Raw genomic sequence first — 20,918 nt, 5'->3', positions numbered from 1 at the left:
GTACACTATAGAGTTTTATGAGATTATACTACATATGATCTTGCAATAGATAGAATGAAAAAGTAGATATGAAAATTCAGTTAATGTGTATTAAGTCAAACTTTAAGAGAATAGATAAAATATTTTAGAAAATATAGCTATCTTTTACAAAAATATTATTTATGTTACCATGTAATGTGCCTAACTTGTTATTTTGCATGAATTATATATTATAAATGAAATATATACTATAAATAAAAATAGATTACTTAAAATCCTTTTAGCAAAGGCAGTCTAAGAAAGTGGCACTCATCATTTAATTAAAATCATTTTGAGTATGAATGTAAAATCGATGGCTCCCATTAATCATGGCAAGAATATTTATTACATTAATGTAACCGGAAAATATTAAAACAATATTTTTCCTATCTAATAGAGGAAGATTATAAGGGTAAGATCATAATTCTATCAGCAAAACCAGTGTGAGGGCAAAGTCTAATGACTTTTAGTGGATTTTAGGTGTATATTTGCAATAAAGCTTTTACTTTGCTTTGTAAAAAAATGTAAGGACTGGAATTGAAAAGAGGTCATAATTTTACTAGTCTACTGATATGAAAATGCACTACTTCTTCACCATATTAAAAAAAAAACCCTCCAGTATCTCTAGTAATACATATTTGGGAGATTCTTTTCCTCTAATGATTAGTTTTAATGAAATGCTATGGTAGGACATTCTCATCAATTGATATTTTAAAAGTAAAAGTAGAGAAAGTCATTACATGTAGAAGGACAGTAGTAGTGTTTCATTGATAGACTGTAATAGAAAAGCCCCATTGACAGATAAAAAGACCAAGTTTTCATTTTATTAAGTTAAGAGCCACTGAATTTAAAATGGGAAAAGGGCCAGCAACAGATTACTAATTACAGCTCAAATAAATTAAATTGTTAATTTTATATTTCTCTAATCAGAAATGTGTTCAAGATTGTTCTCATTTTCTATATGCCAGGATCAGCATATATAATTTCATCAGGCATCATAAAAGTGAGAATATTTTTTTAAAATTCAGTTTAATAGTAGATGAGCTTATAAAATAATAATATTAGCCTCTTTCATGCACTTAGTCCATAAAGCAAAAATTGCAGAGTATAAAACTTTGGCTTTCCATTCTGATTAGAATATAGAAATTTACAAAACATCACCATTGCCACCGCTAACAATGAACACAAGCTACCCATTTAGGAAAAAAGAAAAACCAGACCAGAGTATGCAAAAAAAGTATGAAATAAATTCCAGGAAAGAAGTCTATGGCTGTTAACAGTTGTGAGCATGGTGCAAAAAGAAACCGACAGCATACAGCAGACCCTTGAGCAATACGAGTTTGAACTGTGTGTGTCCACTTATATGTGGATTTTTTCATTATAATAAAGTGTAAATACTTATTTCTTATTGTTTTATTAACATCTTATTTTCTGTAGCTTACTTTATTGTAAGAATATAGTATATAATACATACAACCTACAAATTATCTGACGATCAACTTTTTATGTTATGTGTAAGGTTTCTAGTCAAACAGTAGTTAAGTGTTTGGGAAGTCAACTGTATAGATTATGGTAAAGAGCAACCAGTGTAACTTTCAACAAATGTTTAATGGCCATGTCAGGGCTGGCCTCACAGGTCAGAAATTTAAAGAATCTCAATCACAGGAATTCACTTGCCATTTATGTCCTGAGGCACCTTCACTGAGTGCAGGTCAGAAGAGCTAACAGAAACTTCTCAAGATACACAAGAGTCTTTAATGAATGGGCAGCAATTGCTCTTCGAAGGCTGAGACTAGTATAGGAAAATTGAAATAAATTGCAATGGCCTTTTCTAAGTTCATGGCAACTGTGTAAAAGTGACTGGCTACAAAAATACAGCTGAGAGAGATGCTCGAAGGGAACATAGGGCCTTTCCTGAGCTCAGAGCAAAGGTGAGAAGAAGGCAGTATAAAGACCAAGCTAGCTGAGACAAATCTCGGTAAGCACATAAAGTCTTCAGCACCTGAATGCAGCACCCAGTAAAGGCTGTGGAAAGGCAAGAAGATTAAGAGAGCTTTCCTGAAGTACATGAAGAAAATACCTGAGCAGCTCCGGAGGGTGGTGACTGGGTTGTAAAGAAAAGAGGGATCACTGTAGTATTGCCATGACTCAGATTCCAATCTTCGCCTAAAAGAAAGTTTTGATTCCTTCTCAAAACATTTGAAGCCACTGATTAACTGAATCAAAATAAATACAGAAAGCAAACAAACACTAACTCAGCTATAAATTAAATTGACTTATTCTTCCACACAGACAGGCTGACAGAGAAAGAAATGAAAGTGTAAATATTTTCTACTTCAGTCTCTATGGTTTTTTATAAGCACGAAGTATGTGGAGAAGTAGAAAAATGGACCATGACCAAGAGATTAAATAATAATAGAAGCCAGCATGCAGAAATTGGAATAGACGGGGAGGAACTTTTTAGGAAACTTATATAATACATTTAAAAACCTAGTAAACAATTTATGCAACATGTATAAAAATATAGGACATCCTCAGTAGAAAATCAAATTAGAAAAAGAAATAAAATATTTAAGGATGAATTCATCTGATGGACTAATAGGAGATTGGGTACAACAGGAATAAAAAAGGCAATGAACTTGATGGGTGCTTGGGTGGCTCAGTCGCTTAAGTGTCTGACTGGATCAAGTCATGATCGCACAGCTTGTGGGGTCAAGCCCTGCTTTGGGCTCTGTGCAGAGAGCTTGGAGCCTGGAGCCTGCTTCAGATTCTGTGTCTGCTGCCTCTCTCTCTGCCCCTCCCCACCCCCTTAGAAGTAAATAAACATTAAAAAAAGGCAATGAACTTGAAAATGAGTCACTAAAAATTAACCAAACTGAAACACAGACACATAAAAATAAGGTGGGTCTGAGATCTAGAGGACAATATCACATGTTTAATGTATGTGTAATTAGAGTCACAGAAAATGCCAAGAGATTAAATAGTAATGGACCTGAAGAAATATTTCAAGAGAAAATGGCCAACAGTTTTCACAGGATTGGACATTCAGATATTTATATATACAAATATATATTGAGGAAGTTTGCTAAGAATACACACAGACACACACACACACACACACACATATATATCCTCAGCAAACATATATAAGAATGCATGCAAATATGAAGCTATAGTTCATAATCATGTAAAAGATAATGTACACAAAGGAAAATATATCTTACATACATATATAAGAAGATATATCATATGTATATATATATGATTTTTATCAGATACCCTCAATATGACATAAAACTTCTACAAATATTTACAGCTATCATCATAATTTATTGGAACATATTGAGTCCTTCACCCTTCTGATTAGTGACAACAATATTTGTACTTTATGGAAAGTCTTATCTAGTACATCAAAAGACAAATAAATGAAAAGTATAAAGATGAGAAAGGAATAGGAGAACTTAAAATGCAATTTCATTTTATTTTTATGTATATATTCATATATGTGTATGTTGTACATATGTTTGTGTGTCTGTTTAAAACCCCATGTCTTTACAAAAAATCTAAAACTAATAAATGGGTTATTCCATGTCTTTACAAAAAATCTAAAACTAATAAATGGGTTATTCCATGTCTTAACAAAAAATCTGAAACTAGTAAATGGGTTCAGCAAAGCTTAGGAATACAATGTTATTATTTACAAATTAATTGTATTACTATATCAAAAAGCAAACACTTGGACATGAAGTTTTTTAAATGTTATTTACAAATGCATCCAAATTATCAAAATTTGGGGGAATCTAATAAAAGAAATATAAGACTTCCATGCTGAACTGACAAAAACCATGAATGAGAAATATTTTAAACTATATAAATAAATACAGAAGTATACTACATTTATGAATTGCAAGTATAAATATTGTTAAGGTATCTATCCTCCACAAAATGATCTGTAGCTTTAACAAAATCTATTAAAAAAATTCCAGTAGGCTTTTTTTTTTTTCTGGTCAAAGTTAATAAGCTGATTCTAAATTTTATATAGAAATGCAAAGAATCTACAAAGGCCAAAATAAGCTGAAGAAGCAAGAGCAATGTTGGCAGATTTAAATTTAGCTTACATGTTACTGTTAAGACAGAGCAATTGAAACAGTGTTTTATTAGCATAATATAGACAGATTGCTCAATGGAACAGATTTAAAATCAGAAGTAGACCTACTTGTATATCATCAATTGATTTCCAAGATACTCACTAAGGCATTTTGATGGAGAAGGGAAAATCAATTCATCAAATGGTGTTGGAGCAACCAGGTATACACATATGGAAGTAAACCTTGGGTCTTATCTCAATACTAAAAATTTAAAATAATTCAGGGTGGCTTATGGAACTGAACCAAACCATAGCTATTAATATTCTAAAGAAAATACAGGAGCATAACATTATGATCCTGGAATAAGCAAAGATATTTTTGAACGATAGCAAAAACCATGAACATAAGAGAAAAATTAATACATTGTACGTAAGCAAGATATTTTCTAATTATCAGGATATATTCAAAATAGAACGTGTAACTTCTACTGAAAGACAAAATACCCTTATTACTTGTATATCACAAATGTGTCATGTACTTAACCTGTAAAAATATCTATAAAATTACCTATAAGAGTCAATGATACAAACACACACAAAATTATAAATTGTCCAAAAGATCTAAAAAGGCAATTCACCAAGGAAGATATATTAATGGTCAAAACACACATGAAAATGTACTCAATGATAATAACATAACAAAAATTTAATTACAATACATTGTAATATGAATTCCTAGAATAGGAAAAATAAGAACATTAACAATACTAAATATGACAACTTTGTAGAGTAACTGAAACTCATGCATTTCTTATAAGTTTTTTGAATATTTCTTTATTTGTGTGAGAGAGAGAATATGCGAGCATGAGCGGGGGAGGTGCAGAGAGAGAGGGATAGGGAAAGAATCTCAACCAGGCTCTGTGCTGCCAGCATGTGGTTTGAACCCACAAACTGTGAGATCATGACCTGAGCTGAAATTGAATCTTAACTGACCGAGTCACCCAGGGCTCTGAAACTCATACATTTCTGATGGGAGCGTAAAGTAGTTTAAACATGTCAGAAAGATGTGAAACATTTTCTCATAAAATTAAAAATATATCGACCATATTTTCTGCAAACCCATTCCTATATATTTCCATATTAGAAATTCATGTATATTTTCATAAATAATCTTACATAAAATATAGCTTTATTTATAATAAGCAAAGATCGGAAATGCCCAAATGTCAAATGGTGATAAATTCACATATTCATATAGTGGAACACTACACAGCAATACGTGGTACACATACTGATATCTGCAACAAGATGGATTAATTATGAAAACAAAGAAACAAAAAACACCTTTTTGAGCAAAAGAAGTTAGACACAAAAGAACACTTACTGCATGACAAACTCCAAACTGCAAGTCTCTGTATAATTTGGAGTCATCCAATTTCCTTGTAGTATAATTAAAGGTAACACCCAAATAAAATGGCATGTTCCACAATGAAAATAAGAAGGAAAGAAATATTAATTTGATATTTAATCATTCCATACGCTATTATTACTTATCATCTATGACAAGGATAGTCTTGGGCAATGTCTTATTACTAGGAAAAGGCAGAGGCTACAGGGAGTGAATGCACCTTTAATTATGAATCTGTGAAGTCATATGTTACTATAAATTTCTTTTTTGGTGTGAACATTCCAAAGTTGTATGTGTTTTGTGTTGGTCACTATGTAAGGCACATACTTTCAATGCGTTTGGTTAGTTATTGATTGTAGAGTAAGATTGTCCTTTTCAGAGGTGATATAAACTTTTCACATTTGCTTTTGCTGATTAGCTATTTCCTTTTATATTCAAACATACTTAAAATTTTCTTAATATTTATTTATTTTTGGGAGAGACAGAGAGAGAGTAGTGTATGGGTGAGGGAGAGGCAGACAGAGAGGGAGACGCAGAATCTGAAGCAATTTCCAGGATCAGAACTGTCAGCACAGAGTCCAACATGGAGCTTGAACTCATGAGCCCTGAGATCATGACCTGAGCCAAAGTCGGACGCTTAATCAACTGAGCCACCCAGGTGCCCCAATATATTCGAACTTTTTAGAGAAAGTTCTGGACTGTATCAGAAAATATGGAAACGTGCATTGTGTCTCACTGTACACTAAATCAGTATAGAACTGGGTATAAAAGTTTCTCTAGGTTCCACAGGTAAAAGATTTTCATATGTTCTTAGATGTCCCTGAGATAAAGGATGAGTTCTCAAGAAGATTCTTGGATTAAATGCTTCCCACCTAATGGATTTGATAAAAATGATAATAAGATAATACATCTTTCTTTTATAGAAACTGTATGCTCTTTGTGTAGCTTCCTCTGTTTATAAATCTTTTTTTATTGTATCAGGTCTTGTTTATTACTTGTGAAATTATAATTATGATAATACTGCATATCTCAAATAGCCAATTCTATGAACAGAAATTGACACTAGAAAGAAATTCTACCACACTGTTTACCTCTAGCAATGATACATGACAATAAGGTAAATGATATGAATATGTCATCTGCTGTTAAGAGCATGCATAATATTTGATGCTAGTAGAGTGTGCTATATTTGAAAATTATAGTTGAAAAATTTGGTTTTCTATTAGGTTTTAATTTAATTACCTTGCATTTTACATTGTTCTTCATAACCTTAGTATATGAAATCAAGAACCTTATTCTATGATGGTCACAGAGGAGTTAAACATTCAGGTGGATTGTATTTTGTGCCTCATATTTATTTGTCTTCATAACATCTCTGTCCTCATTATACTTTAAAAAAATCAATTGAATTTAAATGAACACATTCTAGGTTTCCAATTCTTTAAACATTAAGCCCAGAATTATTACCAGAACATAAATTATGCACATAGATAAATGAGAACATAATTAGTTGTATTAATTTGGCAAGAGCTAACTGTCCCCAATATTGTTTCATGTTCAAAGAAGGCTTGATGGAGATCAGTATGAGGGTTTAGCATACTAAAAATATCTAAGTTCAAAAGATAAAAATGGCCTCCCTTGTGTCCATTGAATTGTCCTTGTACAACTTATGAATATTTAAAACTGCAAAGGTATAACTATTTACTGTGTTCTAATCATTTTCAGAGAACACCTGCAACATTAATAATTCCAAACAGTCATAGTACAATAATTTTATAATTAGATGGTTATAAATTATTTTGTAGGATGTTAAGACTTGGTTTTGATATTTAACATCACAATTAATTGTTCATGTTCATCATCCCACAAAACACTAAGTTTTGTCACATAAGGGAAACTATACATTTAGATAATTGTGCAAATGTGCATTTAATTGTTTCTAAACCATTTAAATTCACAGCTCAATTAAAAGGTGATAGATTGCACATAATTTGTTCCCTTTTATGGATTATAGATTAGAGATAAAATTATCTCAGGAGACTGTTTTTTTTCCACCCATGGTTTCACAATCTGTTATTCTAAATGTAAACTGATTGAACCCACAATTCCCTTTTGTCACAGCAGGTTTCTGGCTTTCAGTGTTTTTCTGCTTGTATAATTACATATTTTAAGAAGATATGTTAATCAGTAAGCATATTCTGGAGTCTCAGGGGATCTAGTGGAAACTTGCTGCAGATAATATATTTTAACCATTTTAAAAAGTCAGTACTCACAGTTATAAGATAAGGTTACTTATTTTATATAAATGAGTCCACAAAATCTTTCATTTGCTCATTTACAATAATCTAGTCCTATATAAGCATATATATTTTTAGTCAGAATGGTCTTCAGAAATCATCTAGCAGTATCATCTTATTTTAAGTATAAGAAAGTTGAGACTCAGATTACCAGGAAGGAGCAATAGTACTGATAGAAGATTCTTATTTCAAATCCAAAATGTACCACTTACTGGGTAGGCTACTTTATTTATTCTTAGTGTTGTTTTAACAAATAACTATAAAATTGGTGGTTTCAGACAATGCATATTTACTCTCTCATAGTTCTAGAAGCCAAGAGTCCAAAATCACGGTGAATCTTATGGAGGCTTCAAGAAAGAATTATTTCCTTGACTTTTCCACCTTCTAGAGACTGCCTTGATTCCTTGATTTACCTTGCATCACTAACCTCTGCTTCTGTTAACATGTCTCCTTTTCCTAAGTGATCCTTTCGCCTCCCTTTGATAAAGAACCTTGTGATTATATGGGCCCAAATGGATAATCCAGGACTTTACCAATTTAAAACACTTGACTTAATCTGGTTTACAAATCTCCTTTAACATGTAAATCAACAAATTCACAGGCTCCACAGATTAGGATTTGGATATCTTTGGGGTATTACTATTTAGCTCACTTCCATTATTTTATACCATCTGTAAAGTAAGCATGAATGCTATAGGGCAATTCTACAGCTCCACAACACTCTGACCTACCTCTCCTAATACAGTTTTTAACCATATCTCATCTGTTGGATCAATCTGATTTTCTGTCTGTTCAACCATTCCTCTTGAAGCCAGAATGTATCCTATAGCTATAAAAATTTCAAATGTGTTCATATTAGTTTTTTGCTTAATACATTCAATGACTTTCCAGTGCTTACTTTAAAAGACTACATTCCTCAAAACAGTGTACAATTCCCTTCACATATGGAAATGGGATCCAGATGTCTAGGTTGAATTTCATTACCTACCCTATGCTCCACAAGCTAGTTAATTTTTACAAAGTGCAGTAAGTTCCTTTATATATCTAGACCTTTATATAAATTGTTTTTTCTGCAGGAAATCTCCTTAGCTAAAGCATTTTTGGTTTAAAAAAAAATCTATTCATCCTCCAAAACTCACTGCATTGTATACTTCTATGTAACATTCCCTAGAGTAGACTTCTACCATACTGTTTTTTTCCTTTACTTTTGCATTTATCATGTGCTTTTGCAATTATACTACAGTTTCCTTATTGTACATTCTGTGATGAGTTCTTCAAGAGTAATGCCTATGTTCTATTCATCTTTTCATAGTCTCAGTATCTAAGTGTTTAACCCTGGAATTAACTTCTTTATTCTCTGCATTTATCCCCCACTTCCATCACTTCTCTTAATTTTGCCTTCAATTATAAATTCCCTTGCATGAAACAAATATTATCTCCTGTTTTGTCCTCTGAGGTTTTTCCTGATAAATGATACTCAAAACACATTTTATATCTTTGATAGCATTAGCAAATACTAAGGAAAAGGTAGATATTAAGTAAATTCTTTAATATTGTTAGACTAAAATGGATTCATGTATGATTTCTTGAATAAACAAAAAATTACAGTTAAAATACTGCTATTTTGTGTTTTCATTAAAGATTTGAAGATTTCTCAAGAGAATCCAAGTTTTTCTCCATGACCCTAAATCCTATGAGGGAATAGAGAATTTCTAACTCATTAATGTAAATTATATGTCATAAATCATAACATAGAAATAAGGAATTTTAAGGCATGCAAGCAGCTCAGTGAAAATTGAAACTTATTATCTAAATGCTTTACCCCAGGTGTGGTGATTTGAAATAAATATCTGATAAAAATTTTAAAATGCAGAACTGATCATTACCATCTAGGGAAGAATGAAGTTTCATTATAGTGCACTGACAATGTTGATCTGACAGAAAGAGTCTTGGTCTAAAAGGTCAATATCCTCTGAAACAAAACCAAGTAGGTGAACCTTGTGAAAGTAGTAAGAGTTTGTAACCGATTCCACTGCCTTTAAATCCAAAACAGTTAAATGACAGTAATAAAGAGCCAACCCATTCTACCAAAATGCACAGAAACTACTTTCTGATCCAATCAGAATTGCTTGCAACGCCTTTGCTCTTTCAGTGTGCCCTAGCCCCCAGATCCACCCCACCTTTACTTTTAGCTTCAATAAATTCTCTTTCTGCAGTAATAATTTGGAGATGATATGCTTAGTGTAAAATAACACATTGTAGGTGGCAGTGGAACCAAATATTCTTTCGTAAAGATGCAACAGAGAGAGTAATAGACAAGAAGGAGCAATGAAAGCAAGAAATGATAGAAATATAGTCATTCTTAAACTCAATGCATGAGGAATATCTGCAAACTATGCATATCTAGTGTAAACAATCAAACTGGCCAGGTAGGGAAACACTAATCTTTTGGTGACAAAAGTCACTTAATATACCTTTATTAAAAATAAAAAAAGCAGTATATGTCATACCAAACTACCTAGGATGTCCATACAACTGGGAAAAGCATCGCAGGGAAACATGATATGCTTTTTCCAGCAAGTATGTCAACCATCACATGCCCAAGTGCAGAGGGAGAGCCCTACCCCATAGGGGGTTGGGAAGGAAAGATCTTATCTTCAGAGTGTCTGCATGTTTGATGAATCTTTGCTTTGTTAACATTTTGATAATATTTTTTCAGCCTTTGGGTTAAGTTACTTTGAGCTAAGTTCCCCCCCCCCACTTTTTTTCCCCCTTGAAGTATAGTTGACTAGGTTTCCACTCTATACAAAAAAAAAAAAAAAAAAAGAAAGAAAGAAAGAAAAAAACTGCAGGCTACTTCATGTATTTGTGAATTCGGTGTGAAAAATTTTTACTAACTAGATAAGTTAATTAGATGATTAAACATATATCTTTCATTGCTATTTTCACTTAAAATATTTTAAAAACAATTTTGTGATCTCTATATAACATTCTTTTTTATAAATTTAACAGTTTATAGATTGATAAGAAATTCTCCAATTCTAACTGTGGAATGAATTTAAAGCTTCATTAGTCCAGGGGCTCCTGGGTGGCTCAGTCGGTTGGGTGTCTGACTTTGGCTCAGGTCATGGTCTCACAGTTAGTGAGTTCAAGCCCCGTGTAGCGCTCTGTGCTGACAGCTCAGAGCCTGGAGCCTGATTTAGATTCTGTGTCTCCCTCTCTCTCTGTCCCTACCCCACTCATGTTGTCTCTCTGTCCCAAAAATAAATAAAACATTTTTAAAAATATTTAATTAAAAAAATTAGTCCATTGACAACCTTACTAACTTCATATACTTTACTATCACTAGAAAGAAGAGTTGATGCTGAGGTAGAGCTTGTGGCCCACAGACTACTGCTGGTCTCAAAATATTCTTTAGAAAGTTGAAAGAAAAATTACTTTCTGGAATTTATAATTTACTGCCAAGGGACAATAGTTTGGAGACTGATATATTCCATGTAGAGAATAGGTAATTATATTAAATGAACTTTCTTTGCCAAAGACATAAATAGCCGAAGGATAACATTTAAGTTAGTTTCAGCTATTGAATTATTGGAAGATTCTATAGTACTGCATATTGTAATTTGAACTGTGCACTACAAATCTTAAAAAGAAAGTATTTGGGGGCGCCTGGGTGGCTTAGTCTGTTAAGCGTCCGACTTTCTCTTAGGTCATGATCTCGCGGTTCGTGGGTTCGAGGCCCGCGTCGGGCTCTGTGCTGACTGCCAGCTCAGAGCCTGGAGCCTATTTCAGAGTCTGTGTCTCCCTCTCTCCCTGACCCTCCCCTGCTCACGCTGTCTCTCTCTCTCTCTCTCTCTCTCCTGGAAATAAATAAAAAATATTAAAAAAAAAAAAAAGAATTTGTCCTCGCTCAGTTACAGTTGAATGAATATGAAAAAGAAATGCAATTATATTTTGCAAATCCAAGGGAAGATTTGCTCAGTAAAACTTTTCTTGTTAGACTAATTAAGTAAAAGTACCTGTCTATGGCTGTATCAAATTCTACTAACATGTAGCATAGGTAAAATTAGATAATATAACTGTGGATTCAAGTTGATGCCATGGAATCAGGTTAAAGTGACTAGACTTTATTGAATTGTGGATTAAAATTAATGACCTATATTTTTGCAGTAAATTTTGTCAGTGTTTCTATATACAGTGTGACCAAGAGGATCTCAATATTCTGAGAATATTGACTAAGCTTGAGTAAATCTTGATCAGACTTCTTCTTGGCTATCAGCCCCTGACCTCTCTTTTCTCAGAGCATTTATTTTAAAAGCTTGTGATTTCAAGTTCTTTCTCTTGCCTTTGAGATATAAATCTTCTCCCAGCCTCTGGCCAGTTTTTTTAACCCAGGAATGTCTTTTTCAAAGACCTGGGAGCCATCCTTCAGAAATGTAATCATCTAATGATAGTGGCCCTGTGTCCCAGTCTGCTTGAGGGTAGCAGCTTATAAGGGCCAACTAGCAAACACTGATGGCCTAATCACAGTGGCCCACCTCTTCCCTAATGTCTTCAATACTCTTTCTTTAGGTTACTCCAAGATTTAGATATCATCCAGCCTTTTGTTTCAGGGCAGTTGAGTTCAATCTCTCTTCCTTATTGCAATAGTATTGAATACAGTTTTTCTTGCCTGTTTAACTGTTTAAAGTACAATTTTTTTTTTTTTTGGCAGCTAAAGAAGCCCTACTATTTAAACTTTTTTAAAGGCCTCCATTGCAATAATGATTATGCTAATTTGGATGATCTCTTACGCTATGCATTCTTCCTTCTTCATGTAAATTGATATATTTTTTAATGTTTTATTTATTTCTAGGATAGAGAGAGAGAGAGACAGTGTGAGCAGGGGAGGGTCAGAGAGAGAGGGAGTCACAGACTGAAACAGGCTCCAGGCTCTGAGCTGGCAGTCAGCACAGAGCCCGACGCAGGGCCTGAACCCACGAACCGTGAGATCATGACCTAAGCTAAAGTCGGACGCCTAAGCCACCCAGGCGCCCCTGATATGGTTTTTAAAGGTGATTTGATTTCCAATTACATTTACATCAATTACTTAGTCAACAGTTCAAATTTTTATTTCAGAGATTTGAATAAATTTTTAAAAAGTTACTGCTTTGAGGACATCATAATGCCCATTCTATAGATGCACAGAATAACCTGAAGGAAACATCCTATGTTAACCTGGAATCAGGAAGTTCAAAACTAAAGCTTTACCCAAGTGGACTGGTATGGCAGTGCATTATCCAAAGTCCCACTGGTAGTGTGCATGCCAAACTGCATGCCAGCTCTGACTACAAGCACTTGTTTGGCTGATTTGAATTTTTAAATTTCTTTCATGCCCTCAGTTCCCCTTCTAGATGAGTGCTAATGAGCAACAACAACAACAACAAGACCAACATGCAGGCATTAAGAAGAACACAACCACAACAAGTGTGAGCAAAAATAATTTTCAAACAACAGAAGTTCCCTACGTTTCAACAGAATGAAAATCACACAAATTTATTATTTTACTTGTCATTTTTCTTCTTTTTTTAAATGTTTATTTATTTTTGAGAGAGGAAGACAGAGAGTGAGCAAGGGAGGGCAGAAAGAGAGGGAGACACAGAAGCTGAAGCAGGCTCCGGGCTCTGAGCTGTTATCAGAGCCCAATTCGGGCTTGAACCCAGGAGCCAAACCACAAGATCATGAGCTGAGCTGAGGTAAGATGCTTAAGCTTAGCCAGCTGAGCCACCCAGGTGTCCCACTTGTCATTTTTCTTATGCAAATGTGTATCTTTAGTAAACACAGGTATATGCATTGATGAATGCCTTCAAAAGTTAAAATAGATTAAACCAGCTTAATTGAAAAAAGATAATGTCTTGGAATTTGATTAAAAATACCAATGACTTTTTTGTTTAATTGGAAAATCCATAGTTTAATGCTACATAGTATTAATAGTATACTATACATAGTATTCAATAAATATTTCTAAAATATTAGTGTTATTTTCATTATCAGTTATAAATTACAGATTGAGTTGTCAAATAATAGAAGCTGAGTTTGAATTTTGTCTCTACTAATTACTTGCTCGGACAAGTTGCACGAGCTCTCTGACTTCACTTTCATTTTCTACAAAAACATGTGCTCCTTCCCCATCTATAGGATACAAAGCAGTGAATCTTTTAGAAATAAAATACTATTATAAACTCCTGAAATTACCTTTGTTTCCATTTTGGCAGGTATCATGTGTCTCCATCAATTCCTTTCCTTCTGTGTCCCAGGCCACACCCCTCAGGCCTTAGTGTGGTGCTAAGACCCTATATAATAGCTAGGCTGGCCCCAGAGATTATCCTTCTTCTCTCTTAACTATAAATAGTGATACAACTTCTTAACATAACAGTGTAGAGTCAGAGAGAAAGAGACAAAGAGAAAACATGACACAGGAATTTAAAATATTTTATAGCTAAAATTTATATGGATTTTTAGCATATTCTAGTGTTTCCATCATTGGATCAAAATAACTCACAGACTTCATTCATATTTATATATTCTGGATTCATGTACACGCAGACATACACACAGCACACATGTGGACATACTCAATGCTTCAGTAAATAAAATGACAAAAGGAACTGTTTTCATATAAGACATATATCACAGTGAAATTTGGAACACGAATTCTTTGACATTTTGAAAGCAGGACTCTCAGAAAACAGAGAAAGTAACGAGCTAATTGTTTCATGCACTAGGTACACTGTAAAGATTTGAAGCTGAACTTTTCAGAATTGAATGGTATTATGATTTTTGTCCTAAAGTTGGAAAATTATTGCTTAAATGCAGCAATAACTTTGAAAAAGGAAAGAAATGCTAATAAAGTATGAAATATACAAATGTCAGAGTTATAAATGTATATGTTTGACCATATCTAGCCCTAAGGAGAGCAGGGAAAAAACTGGAAAAGTAATGTTCCATAATTCACAACTTTACCATGACAAATATGGATACTAAATCAATTTTTTATTCATACTATTGACTCTCAGGGTTCTTATAAGATGCAGTACTTTCAATCAAATAAGTATTACTTTAATATATGTGCAAATTAGTCAAATAAATGATGCTATTACACTTTAACCTTTTGGTGAGCAAAATTTTTATAAAGAGTTTTATATTTATATTAGACTGTCTAATATACACTTAACATTGCTGTGGTAGAAATGGGTATGGAAGAAACAGCACACGTATTCAAGACACAGGATTCCACCCTTATCCAAGTTAGTTTGTTTAGGAATAAATAGTTGGAATCTCCAAAGTTAGGAGCTTGCAATTTCTTCATTGTATACATTTTAAAAAATAGCATCATTGCTGGAGGTACCCACATGGGCAGAAGAGTACAACAAAGCCCATTTTTAGAAATAGATGAAGTAGCACGTGAGAAAAATGGCTTAGAAATAATTAGTAAATAGCTCATGTGAAAGTTACTACAGATCTCTAAGCATCCTTTTTGGTAGTAAATAATTTTAGAGTCTATATTTAACCATTCCACAGGAAAGTTTCATATATATAATATCTTACAGAAAAATTATAAGAATATAGCAGTTTACCATCAAATCAGATCATGTTAGAGCTAATAAAGACCTCATAGGTCAAATATCCAATCATTTCAGGATACTGTTAGGACAGTAATGTAGAGAGATTTAGGCTCAGATTAATATAAATAGTTTTGGAAAACCTAGAAAAACTAACAAGGCATGTGGATTCCTATTCCATTTATATCTTTAGGATTCTATGCTGTCTTATTCACTCCGTGCTTCTGTGAATTTCTTGTTCAAAGCTAAAATTTATTGCCTCAGGAGAGAAACTGGTGAAATAAAATGTCGTCGAAAAGATTGGTAAAGTGAAAAGTTGTGGGTGGCTGAGTCAGTTAAGGGTCCTATTTCAGCTCTGGTCATGATCTTAAGGTTCGTAAATTCCAGCCCCGTGTTGGGCTCTTGCTGGCAGCTCAGAGCCCGGAGCCTGCTTCAGATTCTTTCTCCCTCTCCCCAGCTCTCACTCTGTGTCTCTCTCTTGCTTTCAAGAATAAATAAACATAAAAAAAAAAAAAAAGTTGTTGAAAACAGTTTCACTGAGGAAAGTTGAACAAAAGTCACACAGTTTCACCCAGGAAGGTTGCTCAAAAGCAAATGGGAGTACCTCAAGCAGTAAAGCTAAGTTAAATAAAAAATGGTCAGGAGCTATTGATAAGATACATTAGTCATTTTAGAAGGTCTTACTACAGAGAAAACAAAACAAACACAGAATACATATCTATGAAAAAGAATAAGCATTCTAGAAGAACTACTTCCCTAAAGCAAATAGTTTTAAAGAAACAATTCTAGTTGTTTAAAGAAGAGTTAAATAAGGTCAGTTCAAGGCACAAAAACTATAATTTGAAAAACCTCAACAATATTTATAAATGGATTACTGAGAATGTGTCAGCAAACAGAAATGTGTCCTTTGCAAATTAAGAACTTGGACTGCATAAATAATGAATGCAACCCAATGTATGTACCAATACTATACGAATATGTTACTATAAACTATTGAGGCAAAACTTAATTTGAATAAAATATAACTATTTAAAAAAAAATTTTTTTTTAATGTTTTATTTATTTCTAGGAGAGAGAGAGAGACAGCGTGAGCAGAGGAGGGTCAGAGAGAGAGGGAGTCACAGACTGAAACAGGCTCCAGGCTCTGAGCTGGCAGTCAGCACAGAGCCCGACGCGGNGGAGGGTCAGAGAGAGAGGGAGTCACAGACTCTGAAACAGTCTCCAGGCTCTGAGCTGGCAGTCAGCACAGAGCCCGACGCGGGGCTCAAACCCATGAACCGCGAGATCATGACCTAAGCGAAAGTCGGACGCTTAACCGACTAAGCCACCCAGGCGCCCCAAAATATAACTATTTAAAAAATATATAGAGCATATTTTATTTAATGACACAGTGTTTTTAAGAGCCATACACGAGCAGTCAGAAGGATTGTATGGATTGATATAATAAAATTTTACTTGCTTGTATGTCATGAAAACTATATTCTAAGCATACCTATCCAGCCAAATTGAGTGATCACTTAACTTCTACTAAACTTGGCTTTTCATTTGCCCATAAAAGAGCCTTGTGTATATTTGGTGCTCAGTCAATACAAAACCACGAGAGGCTGGATTGCTGTTTCATAAACAGTCCTGAAGAGCTCTAAGGTACCTCAGAAAACTTATAGTGACACCATGTTATATTTAAATTTTAGGGGAAAAAACACATCTTTTGCATACCACACACATTAATATTATTATGTCCTTTGGACATAAGTACTTTAAAAAGGAAATTCTTAGACATTTCTCTTGGCCAAGGAGGACTGTTAAAAAACTACTGAGATCACTAAGAGTTTAGAAGGCTTAATTTGTGAAATATAGTGTTTTTGCAATCTTGTCCAAACCCATACCTGAATGACTAATAAAGAAGTGGACTTAGCTGTGTGCAATTCACTATTTTTAACTTAAGTGGGAAGTTTGCATTTATTACTGAAGTTGGTAAATTAACAACTTGTCTTTCTATTCCTCAAGAAACAAGATTGGAGTAGATTTAAAATTATTAATACACATTTAAGAAAATACGTTTCAGGTCTTAAGATTTAAGTCACACAGATATATATAGGCAAAGAGTCAGTACATTAATAGCAATTAGTTGCAGTGTACCAAATGTAATTGGTCAAGATATCTCTAGTACACATAGATGTAATCTAATTATTGTAAATAAAACTGTTAAATGAAAGGGGAAATGTCAACATATATACATCAGATTGATTGTAGATGGCTGCAGATAGTGTGGACATTTAGAAATATTAATTCTTTTGATCTATGGATATGGGTTAACTTTCCATTTATTTGTGTCTTTCTCAATTTCTTTCCTTTGTAGAAGTTTTTGGTGTATAAGTATTTCACTTCCTTGGTTAAACTTATTCCTGACTTTTATTATTTGTGATCTTGTTTTAAATGAGTTTTTTAAAAGGTTCTTTTCAGATAGTTCATTGTTAACGTATAGAAATCCCACTGATTTTTGTATATTAATCTTATATGTTGCAATGTTACTGAATTCATTTAGTAGTTCTAACAGTTCTTTGGTGGAGTCTGTAGGATTTCTATATATAAGGTCATGTCATCCTTAAACAGAGACAGTTTTACATCTTCCTTTTCTATTTAAAAGCCTTTTACTTCTTTTCCTTAGCTAATTGCTTCTATTTCTATGTTGAATAGGAGTGGTAATGAGGGGCAGTCTTGTCTTGTTTTGGGTTTTTAAGGGAAGGCTTTCTAGTGTTCACTGTATGATGTTTGGTCATATCACATATGGTTTTTTATTATGCTAAAGTACATTCCTTTTATATCTAATTTGTTCAGGATTTTTAATAATAAAAGAATATAGAATTTTGTCAAGTGCCTTTTTGCATCTCTTGAAATGAACAAATTATGCTTTTCATTCTATTAATGAGGTGTATCACATTTATTGATCTGCAGGTGTTGAAACATCTTTGCATCCTAGGTTGAATGCCACTTGACCCTGGTGTATGATTTGTTTTTTATTGTGCTGTTGAATTCAGTTTGCTATGTTTTATTGAGGACTTTTGGTTCTATATTCATCAGTATTATGGGTCTATAGTTTTCCTTTCTTATAGTGACCTTATCTGGTTTTGGTGTCTGGGTAATGCTCGCTTTGTAAGATGACTTTTGGAGTATTTCTTGTCCTTTTCAATTTTGGAAGACTTTGAAAAGAATTGGCTTTATTCTTTTTAAAATTTTTGGTATAATTCATCCTTGAGGCCCTCTGCTCCTGGGCTTTTCTTTGTTGGGAGGTTTTTGTTTACTAATTCGATCTGCTTACTTTCATTGCTCTGTTCAGCCATTCTGTTTATCCATGGTTCAGTCTTGGTTATGTTGTATGTTTCTAGAAATTTATCCATTTCTTATAGGTTGCCCAATTTTGTAGTATCTAATTATTTATTATAGTCTCTTCTGCTCTGTTGTTTTTTTTGTACTATCGGTTGTAATGTCTCCCCTTTTGATTATGATTTTATTTATTTGAGTCCTTTTTCTTTTTTCTTGGTTATTCTATTAAAGTTTTTTCAATCTTGCTTCAAGAATTAGCTTTTAATTTTGTTGACATTTTCTATTGTTTTTCTATTCTCTGATGTTTTCTATTGTTTTTCTTGTCTCTATCTCATTTATTTCTCCTCTAATTTGTATTGTTTCTTTCTTTCTTTTAACTTCATGCTTAGTTTCCTCTCATTTTCTTAATTCCTTGATTATAATATTAGGTTGTTTATTTAAAAGATTTCTTTTCCTAATAAATGCATTTATAGCTATGAGCTTTAGAGAAGTTAATAATTAAGTTGCTTCTAAAACCTAAAGCTATTTGTGTTTAATAAGGAAGGTGTAAGGAATTCATATAAAAGTATAGAAAAAATAAATACTGCTCTGGCCATGAGATAGAACTAATACTTTTGATAATTGAAGGAACTATGAAGCCCAGTGGAAAAAGATAATAAAAGTGAAGAAGTACATTTTTTTCCAATGTTAATTTTGAAAAATGATTTATAACACTGTTCAAAGTGGCATATCCTAGAGCAAAGTTATGCTAATGTTTCTGAGGAGTTTTTGAAAACATAAACTTGATGACAAAGGACAAGATTAAGTTTTATATCTTCTGCAGAGGCAGTTTAAAGACAGGTTCTCTATAGTCCCTTCATTTATAAAATAACATATTGACTAATATATTGACAGTTTAATTTAAAATTATCTCAGTGCTCTAACTGCTGCCAAAATTTAAATTCAGATTGACCCTTTGCAAGACATCAATATAGTTTATATATTTCCAATAATATTAAGGCACAACCTCAAAACCACATTAAGATTAAAGTCACATGTAATACTGGGAAAATATCTTAAGCCTGTTATAGATGTTCTTGGTTGAAATATTTTTAAAGGAAGATTGCAAAGCCTATTTAGGTGATGGAGCCTCAAGGATGACAGAATAAATAACTGTCTGTATCCTAGTTATAAAAGTAATTATGTAATCAAGAGTGCATGTAGGCTTTGATGCTTTTGTCTCTGAAAATAGGAGACAGAAAATAAGAAAGCATTTTATATTGAAATATATAATTTTGCTATATTTTTACAGTTATATTTAAAAGAATCATCTACATGAGTAGTAACTATGGTATCTCAATATCACAGCCAATCCTAGAGAAACAACATATCTGTATCTGAAGGAGAAAGTGTTCTTTGCTGTTCACATGGAAGAAAGAACATATTTTTTGAGTTCAGAGATAAAAACTTTTTATAAATATCTCAGTCCTTATGTTTTTGAATGCTATAACAGCAAAAGCAATAATGACTTCAAACTCTTGCCTTTGGCATACTTATCTTCAAAGATCAAATTTTACTTATGGTACTGAAATGAAAATATATAAGTTTAGAACATATATTTCCTACCTACTTTTGTTTGAAGTTATGTGAACCCATATGGTGTTTGCACTGGGCAATGATAGTGGGTGGGAGACTTTCCTTTTTTTTTTTTTTTTTGTAGTTTCAAGTTTTTATTTAATTTTAGTTAGTTAACATATGGTGTAAATTTAGTTTCGAGAGTAGAATTTAGTGATTCACCGTTTACATATAGCACCCAGGACTCATCACAACAAGCTCCCTCTTTAACACCCATCACACATTTAATCCATCCCCCCTCCTCACCTTCCCTCAAGCAACTTTGTTCTCTATAGTTAGGAATCTGTTTTATGGTTTGACTCTCTCTCTCTTTCTTCCACACTATGGTCATCTATTACATTTCTTAAATTCCACACATGAGTGAAACCATATGGTATTTGCCTTTCTCTGACTGACTTATTTTGCCACTCTGGAAAACAGTATGGATGTTTCTCAAAAAGCTAAAAATAAAATTATCCTACAATTCATTTTTAAATATCCTGCTCTGTTATTTTACTTTTGGACATTCCTTATTTTCCCTTTGGAAATACTGTAAGACTATTAAGATTAAGGTTTTAAAAAATTATCTG

General features: G+C 33.1%; 1 long non-coding RNA gene across 1 annotated transcript in view; it reads right to left on the bottom strand.

The window, feature by feature from the left end:
- The window catches only part of LOC120222989, a 149,565-nt gene that overhangs the window by 38,418 nt on the left and 90,229 nt on the right, over nt 1-20,918 (bottom strand). The window contains exon 3 of the long non-coding RNA XR_005526161.1: nt 2,099-2,184. This is a non-coding gene — a long non-coding RNA (uncharacterized LOC120222989). The remainder of the gene's footprint in view (nt 1-2,098; nt 2,185-20,918) is intronic.

Source organism: Hyaena hyaena, unplaced genomic scaffold (genome assembly GCF_003009895.1).
Source record: "Hyaena hyaena isolate Hyena2069 unplaced genomic scaffold, ASM300989v1 scaffold_934, whole genome shotgun sequence".
NCBI classification, from domain to species: domain Eukaryota; kingdom Metazoa; phylum Chordata; class Mammalia; order Carnivora; family Hyaenidae; genus Hyaena; species Hyaena hyaena.
The sequence above is the reverse complement of the archived record's forward strand: the minus strand, read 5'-3'. Positions and strand labels throughout refer to the sequence as shown.